Source organism: Stenella coeruleoalba (genome assembly GCF_951394435.1).
Source record: "Stenella coeruleoalba genome assembly, chromosome: 8".
Lineage (NCBI taxonomy): Eukaryota > Metazoa > Chordata > Mammalia > Artiodactyla > Delphinidae > Stenella > Stenella coeruleoalba.
The window spans coordinates 54,782,084-54,796,121 of record NC_137154.1 but is presented as its reverse complement, the minus strand read 5'-3'; the positions used below and the strand labels follow the sequence as shown (position 1 = coordinate 54,796,121).

Genomic DNA, 14,038 nt, shown 5'->3' with positions numbered 1-14,038 from the left:
AGAGTATGTCTTAAAAATTCTCATCACAAGAAACAAAAATTGTAACTGTATATGGTGATGGATGTTAACAACTTATGGTGGCAATCATTTCATAATATATACATGTATTAAATCATTATGTTGTACACCTAAAATGAATAATATGTTGTATATCAATTATAACTCAATAAATTATCCCTAGCCAGGGAAATGAAATGCTAAGGAATAAGATTTTGTCAAAGAGGGTTGAGCTTTGGAGGACACAAACCATTATAAAATCTAAGATGTGTTTTGCCCAACTAAGAACAAGTTTTCACTTCCTTGGAGGTTGATATTGTCATTATTGAGAATGCATGCTCTAGCACTTGAATGGGATGGGAGTAATGTTAATTATAATTCATGGAATTGACTGCAACTATCTTAAAAGCCCTGAAGAAAGAGAAATTCAGGCTCAGGTCATCCACCTATCAATTCAGGACATGTATGAGATCCAGAAGACCTACATGGAAGGTTTTTTTAAAACCCTCTTTTCCAGCAGCTAGAGAGCAGATTGTGCTGAAAATCAGGCCCAGAATGTAATAGTTGCGGTTTCAGAGACCGCTTGACTGTTCTCTTATGCTAAAGTCAGCGTTCCTGTGGGGAGTGGGATGAAGCCTGGGATGGAGACATTTGGGTGGATGCAACTGAGAATCTGGCACCTCTAACAAGGAGCCCTTCCCACTTGTTAGCATAAGCAGTCACCCTTGACTTGAGACTGTGTCAGGTTCCTATTGCTGCTGTAACAAACTATCACAACTGTAGTGGCTTAATACAGCAAACATTCATTATTTTACAGTTCTGTGGTCCGGAAGTCTGAAATTAGTATCACTGGGCTAACATCACAGTGTTGGCAGGGCTCTGTTCCTTGCTGGAGGTTCCAAGGAACAATCTGTTTTCTTGCCTCTTCCAGCTTTTGGAATTGTTTTTATTCCTTCGTTGGTAGCTCTCTTCCTCTGTCTTCAAAAGGTGGATGGAGTGCTCCTCACATTGAATCACATCTCACATCTGACCTCTTATGTAGTCTCATCTACCTCTTCCTCACTCTTCTGCCTACTTTTCCCACGTTTAAGGATCCTTGTGATTACACTGAATCCACCTGGACAATCCAGAATAACCTCCTCATCTCAAGATCTTTAATTTAATCACACCTGCAAAATCCCTTTTGTCGTTGAAGGTAATATATTCATAGGCTCTGGGGATTAGGATGTGAACATTTTTAGGGAGCCATTATTCTGCCCACCACCGAGACCATGCAAATACAGTTTAGATTAGAATTAATTTACTGGGTTATGATCTTGGGTTAAGTTACTTAACCCCTCTGTACCTCAGTTTCCTCACCAATAAAATGGGGGGATAACAGTAGTCTATCTCAAAGGGTTGTTAGAGGTTTAAAAGAGAGGGTGCTTAGAACAGTATCTGGCACAAGGTAAGTACTTTGTGAGCATTTATTAAATACATTTTCATAACACTGATTCTTACTATATGTCAGGCACTATTCTAGATACTGGGGATATGGATAGTACGGATAGGAATATGACTTGCTCTCAAGGAGCTCAGGGCATCAGATACACAAAGAAAGTTACTATGCTGTCTGCTACATGCCATTAAAGGCATGGAAGTATTATAAGATTACAGCATTGTGAAGGCTCAGGGAAACTTAAGAAATATTAGTTTAATGAACAAATGAAAAGGACATTTGAGCTGGGCTTTGTAGAATGAATAGGTGTTGGCCAGTGAGATAAAGAGAGAAGGGCTAGATACATGAAGAAATGTGTGTTCAAAGAACATTAAGTATCATTTCAGTGTGGCTGGAACAAAAGATATACCATGTGAGATGAAGCTAGAAAGGCTGGTGTAAGCACCAAGGTTGTACAGTGCCAAGTTAAGGAGTTTAGATTTTATCCTGAAAGCAACAAAACCCTTTCAGAGTATTTAAACAGGGGAAGACATCAGATCTGTGGTTTTAAAAGGGCATTCTGGTCACCAGTAGGAATGGGTTGAATCTGGAGAGACTGAAAGCTGCTCCATTTGTCTAGGTGATGGTAGTGAGTGAAGAGAAGGGCTAGGACTTGGTGACCAATTTGATAAGAGTGTTGAGAGAGGAAGAATGGGGGGCTATGTTCAGGTTTCTGGGTCAGTGGACTGCTGGATGGCAGTCCGTTCTCTAAGACCAGAAAGTAACGTGAGTTGCAAGCTTGGGGGAAAAACGTAGTAGGAATAGCCAACATTTCAAAGGGCTTAATACATGCTAAATTGCACTTGCTATTATTATGGTAAAACTGAGGCTTAAAGAGATCAAGTTAAGGATACACTCATATAGAGAAATTGTGGCTTAGAAATGTTAAGGTCCTGTCACTAACATTTGTATAGCTGGAATTTGAAGCAAAGCAATCTGATTCCAAACCCTTCGTCACTAATGTTGTTTCAGTTTGGGTCATGTGGAATTTGAGGTACAGTGGGGTATGGAAGCACTGCATTGGAAAATAGAAGAGGCACTGGGAAATACAGAACCCGAGCTCAGGAAAAAGGTTTGCGTTGAATGTAGCCTTCAGGTAGGAGAAAAGCGGGAAAAGAAGCCCATTCTTTTCTGTCTGTAACAGCAGTTTAAACCTCCATTATCATTTCTTTACCCCCTTACCCCCTCCAAAAAAAAAGAAACAGTATAAATGTCTGGCTCTGAGGTCCCAGGAGATGGGGTAGTTTCCAAATTCAGCGCTTGGCAAAGAGCAAGCAGATGCCGTGGTGCTTTATAACCTGAAGAGGACCATAAGACTGGGGGGTGAGACATCTTCTTCGACACACCACTAACGCCCCCAGAAACCGTCCCAAAGCCTTCCCGCGTCCAAGGAGCCTGCCCCTGTATACTGTGCGGGGCTCGAGGTGAGACGCGGGCGCAATGACGTCACGCGGCGGCCGGGTGATTCCCCAGCCTCTTGCGTCATGCACCGATGACGTCATTCGAGGAGCTTGCTCCCCCCCCCCCCACCCCGGTTGGCCTCGCTCACGTAGGTCTGTCCAGCCCTCCCCGCCCCCTCCCACCTGCGGGAGGCGGGCCGAGCCGGGCAACGCCGGCGCCTAAGCCTCGCGGGGGAAAGGGCGGGGGCCGGTGGGCGAGGCGGTCGGCCCGGGGGCCGGCGTACAATAGCTCGGCTTAGGTTGGGGAGGCGGCCCTGCAGCGGCTGCAGCTGCAGCTAGAGTCCAAGGTGTCGGCAGCACCGTAGACGCCCCCTCACGGTTCCCCCCTCCCCCTCTGCTCGTCTGTCGCGCCTACCCGCCCCCTCCCTCCCCGGCTCTGCTGTCCTACTCCACAGAAGCTTTCCCTCAGACTCTTATTCCCTCTTTCAAGGAGCCCCGCGCTCGCGAGAGCCCCTCAAAGAACTCTCTGTCTCCCCACCTCCTCCCCCAGAGGCCACCCGAGCTCCTCACATCTCTGACCCTGGGAGCACGCACCCCCCTCAGCCGAGTCGCCTAGCTCCCTCCGCCTCCCCCCTATCCGACTCCCCCCACGGTCGCTGACCACCCTCCCACCCCCGCCCGGTCCTGAGGGATTCCCCGGCGCGAGCGGGGTGGGGAGGCGCCGAGAGAGCAGCGGCGGCGGCGGCGGCGGCGGCGGCGGCGGGAGGGAGAAAGTGAAGCGTCCCCTAGTGCACTCGCGCGCTCACTCCCGGGCTCGGCCGCCGCCTCCGAGCAGGAGAAGGAGGAGGAGCCGAGTCGAGCCGAACGTGCGCGGAAGGTGAGAGCCGGCCTCCCGCCCGGTACCCCTGGCTGTGGGGCCGGGGCGGCGCGGGGTGGGGCGCTGGGGCCCATTCATTCTCCGCGGTGGGGCCGGTTGGACGGGGGCGCCAGGTGAGGCGAGGCGGGGGCGGCCCCTGCGAGGCTGGCCGCTTCTGTCGGACCAACAAAGGCCCCCTGTGTACTAACCGGCGCAGCCGCCGGTCTCGGACGCCTGGGGCCCTGAGCGGCCCGGGGGAGGACAGGGGCAGGGGAGGGGACGGGAGATCCGACAGGTCCGGCCCCGGGAGCGACTCCCTCCCGAACTTTGTGGTCCTCCGATCCTAACCCTGGCCCGCGACGGGAAAGCCTAGCAAGGCGGCGTCAGATTCATTGTGCACGAAAAAATCACCCCGTCCAGGCCGTGGGGGGGAATCACCTATAGAGTTGAACTCCTTGAAAAATACGAGTGGACAGTGCTTGACTTGTGCTGCCCCTCCCCCACCCCGGGAATACTCTGTAACATGTGGAGTTAAAAACTAAACGGGGAAAGGAGAATTGGAGTTACTTTATGTTCATTATTCCATTTCAAAAGACATGATTATTATAGTCTTTACTGTATTGAATATTTTCACAGCAAACATTACCGGGAGTGTTTTGGAAGAATGCTTGGGAAGTTTTGGGTGTTTGTGGGTGTTGGGAGCAAAGAGCTTGTTGTTTGTTAAGCCCTTTGGGTAACTGTCTTATGCTCCCCTCCCTGCCCCCCCGAACTGTGAAAGGTGAAGGGAAGGATTAGTACTATGGTTACCAATAAAAATTCGAATCCACTAGTCTAGCCTTTATTTTAAGAGCTGTTCCTGAGAAAAATCTTTAATTTTGCCTACTGTGTCTTTGGGTTCTCTCTCTCAACTTTATCAGGAGAAAACAGGAGTCAACAGTACACAGATGCCTCCTCCTTGGTCTTACCTTATGACTTCATCTACTTCCTGTGTGACCTTGAGCAGGTGACTTCCAGTCTTAAAGTTCCAGGAGTTTGCTCTTGTGCCCTAGAAACAGGCAGATGTCTACCACCGACTTAGTTTTCAAGACTCTACTGAAGCATCCCCCCACCCCACTACCCCTAGTGTGAAGTCTTTGCTGGCATTCGCCCCCATACTCCTCTCAGGCCAAACTTTCTCACTGGGTCCCTCAGAGGCCTGGTAGGATTTCTACCACAGCACTTGTAACATTTTTTTGTTCCTATTTGGGAAATCCTAAATCAGGTGCATATGAAATCCACCTCACCTCAACTAGAAACTCTGCTTCTCAGAAAGGGTTTTGGATTGATGGACCCTGAAACATTCACTGAAGCTTACCTACATTAGCTCATGGGTCTATCTGGTAAATTTGCTTATTCAGTCATTCATTTACCCAACATTACTGGAGTCTGGAGAGCTGTGTTTCAGGTCTCCTGCTAGGGCTATGGGGATTTAGAATCTATTAAGACACTCCCTATCTTCAAAGAGCTCAAAGTCTAGTGGGTGAGGTAGACACGTAAACAATGAAGGCTTTCCCTAGTCTCTACTCCAGTTGTACAGGGAGTAGTGTGCAATAATTGAGGCTGCTGGACCTGTTTTTCAGGTCTTGTCCTGGCCAAAGTGAGTCCTTCAGGGAAGGTGGTGACCTGCTTCTCATCTATAAAATAGCACTTGACAAAGAGCTTGTTCAGTTTAATTCAGTATACATTTACTAAGCACATGTTATGAGGCCCTGTGCTAGGTTTGGAGGAAGGAGTGCTTTCTAAAAGGAGGGCACTGTGTATCCAGAGAGATCTTTGTAAAACAAAACCCAGTGATTTATCCCCACCCCGACTAGTCATTGCCTAAAGATAAAATTTTATACACTTTGACATGAGTAAGAAGCTCTCAGAGATTAGAATACTGCCAGCCTTTGCAGCCTCACTTTCTATAACTCCCTTGCCACTCTCTTCTCATCTCTGCTTTTGCATGTGCTGTTCTTTCTGCCTGGAATGCCACCCTGTACCGGCCTGTGGAGAAGTGCTTGTTGGACCTCTGGGAAGTAGTCCCTTAGTTTCTCCTCCTATTACCTCCATAGAATGAGTTGCTCTTCCACCCTCTGGCTCATGTACAGACCACTCTTAGAGGTCTCTATAGCTCTCTATTGCAAATATTTGAGTTTGTGCCTATCTTTTCCATGAACCTGTGAATTTCTTGAGGGCAGGATCTGTTTAGTCCTAGTGCCTAGCAAAGCTTCTGGCAGTGAATAAGTGTTTGAAATGAATGTATGAATAAAGAAGCAAGTCAAGACCCATGAGTTAGAGGTTACCTAATTCTTTGGATTAGAATAATTAGCTCCAAGTGTGGTCTCTGCACCAGCAGCATCAATACAATCTGGAAATTTGTTAGAATTGCAAGTTGTTTGTCCCATTCCAGACCTACAGATGAAAAACTCTAGGGTTGGGGACTCCAAATATTTGCTTTAACACGTCCTCCATGTGATTCTGACACTTGCTAAAGTTTGAGAATCACTGGGTTAAAAGATCTGCTTTTGGTAAGACCAGCTCCTTGCCACCTCCCCTCCTCCCCGCTCCCTCCTTTTTCTTCCAGGGTACAAACTGCCTGACATTCCATTCCATCTATTCCATTCTGTTCCATTTCATTCCATCCTATCCTATTATACTCCATTCCATTCCATATCATCTATTTTTGCCACTTGATTGAAAGCTTCCTGAAAGCAGAGAATTTTGTTTTATTTACTGCTTTAATCCCAAGGCCTAGAATAGTGACTGTATATAGCAGGCACTCAAATATTTGTTGAATGAATAATATAAAAATGATTTAATCCCATTTATTGCCAGCTGCTACGTTGGGGGTTTATTCAAGAATAGTTCTCAGTAGGAAGAGGAACCACACTCCAATATGCAAAGCCAAGTGGATTCTAACATTTTGGGGGATTTATTTTAGATTGAGCTTTTCTTCCCTTTTACATATGTCTTTCTCCACTGAAGCCTGGAGGATTTTTTTTTTTTTTCTTTCAGCCAGGACCTTAAAATTGCACTTAAAATATCCTAGGCCAGGATTGTTTCTTGGGAACTTGCAAGTGGTTTTGCAAGTTTAAATAAGCACCCTAATTTTGATCCTTTTAACTTGAAACTATCTCTTCCTGATCTCCTGTGGTTTTTGTCTTTCTCTAGTGATGCTTAAAGCCATACAAGGGCCTGTTTGACTCCACACAAAGGTTTCTCTTCCTTGTGAAGCTCTTAAAATGTTTTGTTTCTTTCACTTTCTTATTAGCCCTAAGATACCATATCCAGTTTTCTCCTTTCCTAACTTCCCTCTGGGAGATTGGCTTCATTTGTTGATTCATTTATTTGTAAACACTTGTTGAGTCCTTCTCTACCATATGCCAGGTCCCATGCTTGGACAGGATGTTCAGATATCCATAGGATGTGGTTCAAGTCCTTAAGGAGTTAAAGATACTAAAACATGATGTGATAAGTGTGGAAATGAAGAAATTAAATAGAGGGATAAAGTGATGCATACTCATAAAGATGGGACAAAGCTTTCTGATTTTTTTTCTCAGTTTTGGAATCGTTTATCAAACAAGCATCATTTTGATAAGCAGACTTTAAAATCTTTTAATTAAGAGGTTGTTGGCTTTATTGGGGAAAACTAAAACAAAAATCAAGGTAGAATCAGCAGTTGCTAATTTGAGATAATTCTCAATTCTGTTGTTAATGCATTTTCCTTTCCCCCCTTTTTATCTTTCTAAATCATGACTAGAAAGTAGGGAAAAAACTTTTTTTTTTTTTAAATAGTAAAGAGAGAAGTTTAAGTTTATCAAAAAGAATATGCTGTTTCATTTTAATTCCTAAGGACTAATGTTATAATTTGGGGTGGGGTGGGTAATAAAACCCAGAGAAAGTCAGGAGACCTTAATTTAGTCTCTATATTACTGCATGACCTTATGGAAATAATTTTATCTTTGTGCCTTTTGTCCTAACTGTAAAATAGGGTTAGTAACAGTTGCTATGACTAGCTTACAGCTATGAAGCAACTGAAAAAACATTGAATGTAAAGAAACTTTTGAAAAGTATAATTTGTTAGCTGGTTGTTAGGTGGTGGTAAACTTATTAACAGCCGCTTACATTATTGAACAACTGTTATGTACCAGATACTATGGGAGATATTTTTTCCAATCTTCAAAATAAGCACGTAAGAAGATTGCTAGTATCTCTATATCATGGATAAGGAGGTTGAAACTCAGACTGGCAAAGGGAACTTGTATAAGCTTTTGTTAAGTAAGTGGCAAACCTCAGTTCCAGTCTGTATCCGTCTGATACCAGCAGTTATGTGGCATGTTCATCACCCCAGCTGCTTTAACTTTTCTGTATGGCGGGTGTAGGAATGTTTTGTAAGTGTACTGCTGTGAGAGTTAAAATCTTTCTTCATTTAGCCTCCTCTCTTTTTTTGTGCATAGAAAGACTGGTGAAGAGAGACTTACATGGATTTACATTTATCATTCATTAGGAAAAAGAATAGCACCTTTCCCTGGTGCATTTTTTTTGTGTGTGGTACGCGAGCCTCTCACTGTTGCGGCCTGTCCCGTTGCGGAGCACAGGCTCCGGACGCGCAGGCTCAGCAGCCATGGCTCACGGGCCCAGCCGCTCCGCGGCATGTGGGATCTTTCTGGATAGGGGCACGAACCCGTGTCCCCCGCATTGGCAGGCGGCCTCTGAACCACTGCGCCACCAGGGAAGCCCCTCCTTGGTGCGTTTTGTTCAGTCTTCACAACAGCCATGTGAAATAGAAATTTCCATTGGCTTGCGCAAAGGTGCATCATTAGCAAATGACTAAATATTGGTTTAAAACTACATTTTTTTGAATCTAAATGTACTTTATTTTTGCCACTATATCATATTGCCTTTTAAACCCTATCAGGCTAAACTTTGGGGCACTAGAAATGTCCTTTTAGATTGCTTTCTAATCTCTCTAACCTCTTCTCACTAAGAAATCCCAACTGAAGTCCACAGTTTGAGCCCCCCAAAAATAACTGCTGATAAAACTCTGCCAGATGGTCATGATATTGCAGACTTATAGGATAACACTTCTTTACTGAAGTTGGGAGATCAGACTTTATCCATGTTCTGAGTCACCTGTGCCTGAATATTCATTTTTCCTTTGCCAATGTAGATTTATTAACATAATGTAATACATTTTTCTGCTTTAGTGTTAAGCTTTATCTCTCATAAATAACTTCCTCCACTCTCCCATCTAGTCTTTGAGATGGGAGAAATCTTCTATGTGCCAGGATCCTCCAGATTATCCCCTCTTTAGGAATAGTGTAGTAACAAGTCAAGGAAGAACCAGAGGTTCATTGATCCCTCATAAATATGATTTTGTTTGGTATTGATTAATTCTCTAAAATTTATCTAAGTCTTAATTATAAAAAGTCCATTATGTTTTGGCTCTTATTCATGGAGTCGGGGTGTGGTAATTTGCATGCAGCCTTGGGAAATTCATTCTTGTTTATAGGACTTTCTTCTTCCACTTTTCTACTTCCAGTTCTCTCCAGTGTCCCTTTCCCTTTCAGACTGTGTAAGTACTAACTGAGGCTGCAAGGACATTCCTTTATAGAATCTGCCTTTTGAATCTTTTGGGGTGATAAATGACAGTGACAGTATATGTGTGGCCTCCACCCTCATCTGCCTGCCTATATCTTGAAGGCCTAGCTTTCCTTATTCTCTCTTTCCCTGATTTGCACAAAGGGATTGATGGCTTTCTCATTTGAATCCTTGCCTCATAGTACTTTGTATATTATGGCAATATTATTTATCATTTTTCTTGGGAAGGAGAGAGATGTAGAAGGAAGAGCAGTAAATTTGAAGTTAGGCAAAGACCTACTTGGACACTTAACTTATTTAAATCTCTGTTTCTTCATTTGGAAAATAAAAATAATACCTAACTCACAGGGTTGTTGTGAAGATTAAATGAATAACATGTGAAAATGAATTGTAAGATGTTAAGTTATATAGATGTTAGGTACAATTGTTGTAATTTTATGACTGCAATTCTGTATAGCAGTGGTTTTTAATTTTGGCTATGCGTTTGAACTACTTGTGAAGATGTGAAAAAAAATACAGTTGCCTGGGCTCTATCTCAGGTCTACTTAATCAAAATCTCTTGGAATCTCTGTTCTTGAAAGGTTATAGATGATTCTGTTATGCAGCCAAGTTTGAAAAGTACTGCCTTATAATATTTTGCATAAATGTCTTTAGTACTTATTATATGAAAACTGTTTTAATTGTCATCTAAAGTCCCTTAATTTGCTAAACACATATTAAGCCTCAGGCATTGTCATGGGCTGTGAAGAAACAGATAGATGATACCTTGTCCCTACCTTTAAGTTTATATTTGAGAAACAAACATGTCTGTAGACAACTGTACTATATTGAGAAAAAAAATGACACATGGATATATATACTGGTGCTATGTGAAGACAGAGGAAAGGCATCTACTTCACCTGAAATAGGGGTGGTTTGGCAAGCCTTCTCAATGGAAGTGACACCTAAGTTGGATTTTGAGAGATAAGCAGGGATTAACCAAGACAGTGGGGGGAGGTAGAAAGAGAAGGGAGAAGGAGGACCTTTCTGAAAGAGAGAGATACAAGGGCTAGAAGGCTTGAGAGCATGTTTGGGGAACTCTGAGTAGTTTAGTACACTTAGAGGATGGGGTGCAAGGTGGGGAGTGGTAAGAGCAGACAGGAAAGCAAGGCTCAGACGATGAATGGCCTTTTGGATAGTGTACAAAGTACTTCCACTAATGTCATCTCACTTTATTCTTTCAGCAACTCCCTGGGTTAGCTAAGACAGGAATTATTTTATGTCCATTTTATAGAAGTGAAAACAGAGGTTAATTGAATTGCCTGAGGCTGTACAGCACAGCTATGGTTTGAGGACAAGTCCTTCTGACTCTTGAGCTTGTGCTTCTTCCAATACACTGTAGCTCTCTTATGCTTTTCTGGTGTTGTGAGGATCAGGTGAGCTCCATAGATAAATGCATAGCAATTCATAAGCTTTAAAGTGCTTGACTCATTTTGGCTATTAGTTGGGAGTTTGGACTAAGTGATCTATAAAAGTGCTTTTAGCTCTAAGATTCTGTGGGCATTTTCTTGGATTTTCCTTAATCATTTAAATAGATTTTTTTTTCCCAGGAGTTGGTAACCAGGGTCCAGCAAGCTAAAATAGCATCAGATAGTTACTCTTCCAATTTGAATGTCTTTACTCAAACCCCCTTGTTTGTTTTTGCGGTACGTGGGCCTCTCACTGTTGTGTCCTCTCCCGTTGCGGAGCACAGGCTCCGGGCACGCAGGCTCAGCGGCCATGGTTCATGGGCTCAGCCGCTCTGCGGCATGTGGGAGCTTCCCGGACTGGGGCACGAACCCGTGTCCCCTGCATCAGCAGGCAGACTCTCAACCACTGTGCCACCAGGGAAACCCCCCTTGTTTGTTTTAAAAATACATTTATGTTTCTTTTATTATGAAAGTAATATGTGATTCTTGTAGAAAATATGGAGAATACAGAAGAATAAAAGGTAAAACAAGGACAACAACAAATCTATCAGAGTTTTATTGTAGAAAGATAGCCAACAGTAAGTATTATAGCATTTCATCTATACCCTTTTAATCTTCTTAAAAAATGAGTTTGGGATAGTGATGTCCCTGTTTCCCAGCCACCTTCTCCCCCCAGCCTCATTGTATGTTGGGGATAAATGACATCAGGAGCAAATCAGCATCCTCAGCCTCATTACAACTGACCTTTTACTGGGGACTTTCACAGTGCCAAGTACTTTACATTTGGTTTTTCATTTATTCCTCAGAATAATCCTATAAGAGAGATACTGTTTTATACTCATTTTACAGATTAGAAAATTTAGAAGCAGAGAGATCAAGTTGGGATTTGAAGACATTTTTATGATTATTACTGTGTAACTACGGCAAGTCACTTAACCACCCTGAGCCTCCGTTTTCCTTAGCTGTCAAATAGATGTTTTAAATTTTTTTTAATTTATTTTTAAAAATAAATTTATTTACTTATTTATTTATTTTTGGCTGTGTTGGGTCTTTGTTGCTGTGCATGGGCTTTCTCTAGTTGTGGCGAGCGGGGGCCATTCTTTGTTGTGGTGCGCGGGCCTCTCATTGTGGTGGCTTCTCCTGTTAGATGTATTAAATTTGATGCCAGCTTCTTAGTTCAGATATTTTATGACAGTGTTTTTAAGTTTTTTTATTTATTTAAAAAATATTTTTATCTTCTTCTCTCCCCTGCCCTCACCCTTACTCCATAGTAAAATAGTCCATGATCCCCATAGTCTATCAGTAACAGTATTTCACTATGGAAACAATTCTCAGTGGGCTAGAGGAGTAAAATTTAAATTTCCAGGTTGGGGCATGGATAGAGAGGGACTTGGTATAGTTGGAAGGACTCTTAGTTCCCCAATCACCTGTTAAAGAATTACTATTTTATAACATTTTCTTCTATTTAAGATTATTTTCCCATCTGGAATTACCTGGCTGGTCCAGAGTCTGATATTTTTGTTTGGTGTCCGGGTACATTTTGCTTGGTCAGTTCAAGAAGTTATCTATATGTAATCTGCAAAGTAACTTAAAACAAGAAACTAGATGAGCAAAGGGGAAAAATTCATTATGATCCACTTTTGTAAGTCCACGTTTCCTAAGCAGGCTAGAGACAATATATATTTAGGCTTTACTGTTTTCGAAACACTTTCGTATACAATCTCATTTAATTCTGTCCTTAATGCATCATATTTTTACAGATGGAAAGAAGTTAAGTGGCTTGTCCATGATAGCAGAGCTGGGAGTTTGCAAATTGGAATCTTTAATCTATATCATCTGTCTCCAAATCTGGTGTTGGCTCCTGAACATTTGGGTGCTGCCTTGACCAGTGGCACTTCCTTCATTTTCCCTTGACTAAAAAAAAAATCCTGGTTCCTTGGAGAATGTTAAAAGCTATTTGCAGTTCATTCATTTTCCAAAAATCATGTTGTTTCTATCCATTGCCAGTTGCCAGAGAGTTGTCTGAAGCTGACTACTTTGTTAAGGCCCCAGGCCACTTGGGAATGGCTGCTGAGAATATCCTTATGTGTGGGTTGGTAGAGTAGGGACAAAACATATACACCTCCACATGCATACAAACCAAATGCATCTCTACAGTGCTTCTATTTATCTATCCCTTAATTAGTCTACAGATATTTGTTGATCGCTTCCTATGTGCCAGGCATGTGCTTAGTACTAGGAGTACAGTCATAAGCAACACAGAAATGGTCCTTGTCCTTGCTCTTATAAAGCTTATACTCCAGAGGGGAATAAAGAGAAAAGCATTAAATGTGCAAATAAGTAGTTGCAGGTTTTGATAAATCCTACAGAAGATAAAGGAGTAGGGCAGAGAATTTTGGAGTGCTAAGAGGAAGGCCTCATTGAGGAAATGATACTTTTAAAATAAGATATGCAAGATAAGTAGATACTAGTCATGCAGAGAATGGAGTGTAGAGCATTGCAGGCAGAGGGAACATTTTAAGTGCACAAAGGCCCTGAAAGTAGGTAACAGTTTAGAACTCTGATGTTCAGTGTGGTAGCTACTAGCCAGTGGGGTTACTGAGCATTTGAAATGTTGCTGGTTCATATACAGATGTGCTGTAAGTATAAAATACATACCAGATTTCAGGCTTAGTACTGAAAAAAAGAATTTAAAGTAATTAACTTTTTATATTGATTATATGTTGAAATGTTAATATTTGGATAAATTGGGTTAAATATTTTTTCAAATTAATTTAACTTTTCTTTTTTAACTTTTAAAATATAGCTACCAGAAAATTTAAGATTACCTATGTAGCTTGTGTTAGTGGCTTGCATTATATTTCTATTGGATAACACTGGTTTAGCTCAACATGGAGGAACTAAACACAGGACATTATGGTTGATGTGCCGTAGGGAGCAAGAGTGAATGGTATGAGATGAAGCTGGTGTGGTAGGAAGAGACCTTTCGAGATGCTACCCTGTGCAGTATCCTAGTTAATCCTAAGAGACTGAGAAGGGATGAATAAATCAGATTTTACAGACAGAGACAAATAGTGACTGCCCAAACCACCCCCCACCCCTTGGTGCTAGAATGAGGAGATGAACCAGCACTTTTAGCATAGTGTCTTGAGTGTAGAATGTTCTCTATCATTGTCAGCTAAAACAAACAAACAAATAAATATTGAGGAGTAAATTGATTAAATTGACTAATCAAAGT

At 42.4% G+C, this 14,038-nt stretch overlaps 1 protein-coding gene across 10 annotated transcripts in view; it reads left to right on the top strand.

Annotated features, from left to right (window-relative positions):
* The first annotated feature begins 3,247 nt into the window (after window positions 1–3,247).
* PAK1 (p21 (RAC1) activated kinase 1) overlaps window positions 3,248–14,038 on the top strand; it is a 298,535-nt gene continuing 287,744 nt past the window's right edge. For all 10 annotated transcript variants that reach the window (XR_013829588.1, XR_013829589.1, XR_013829590.1 and 7 more), the window contains exon 1: window positions 3,248–3,751. The gene's annotated coding sequence lies outside the window, so the exon portion shown is untranslated. The remainder of the gene's footprint in view (window positions 3,752–14,038) is intronic.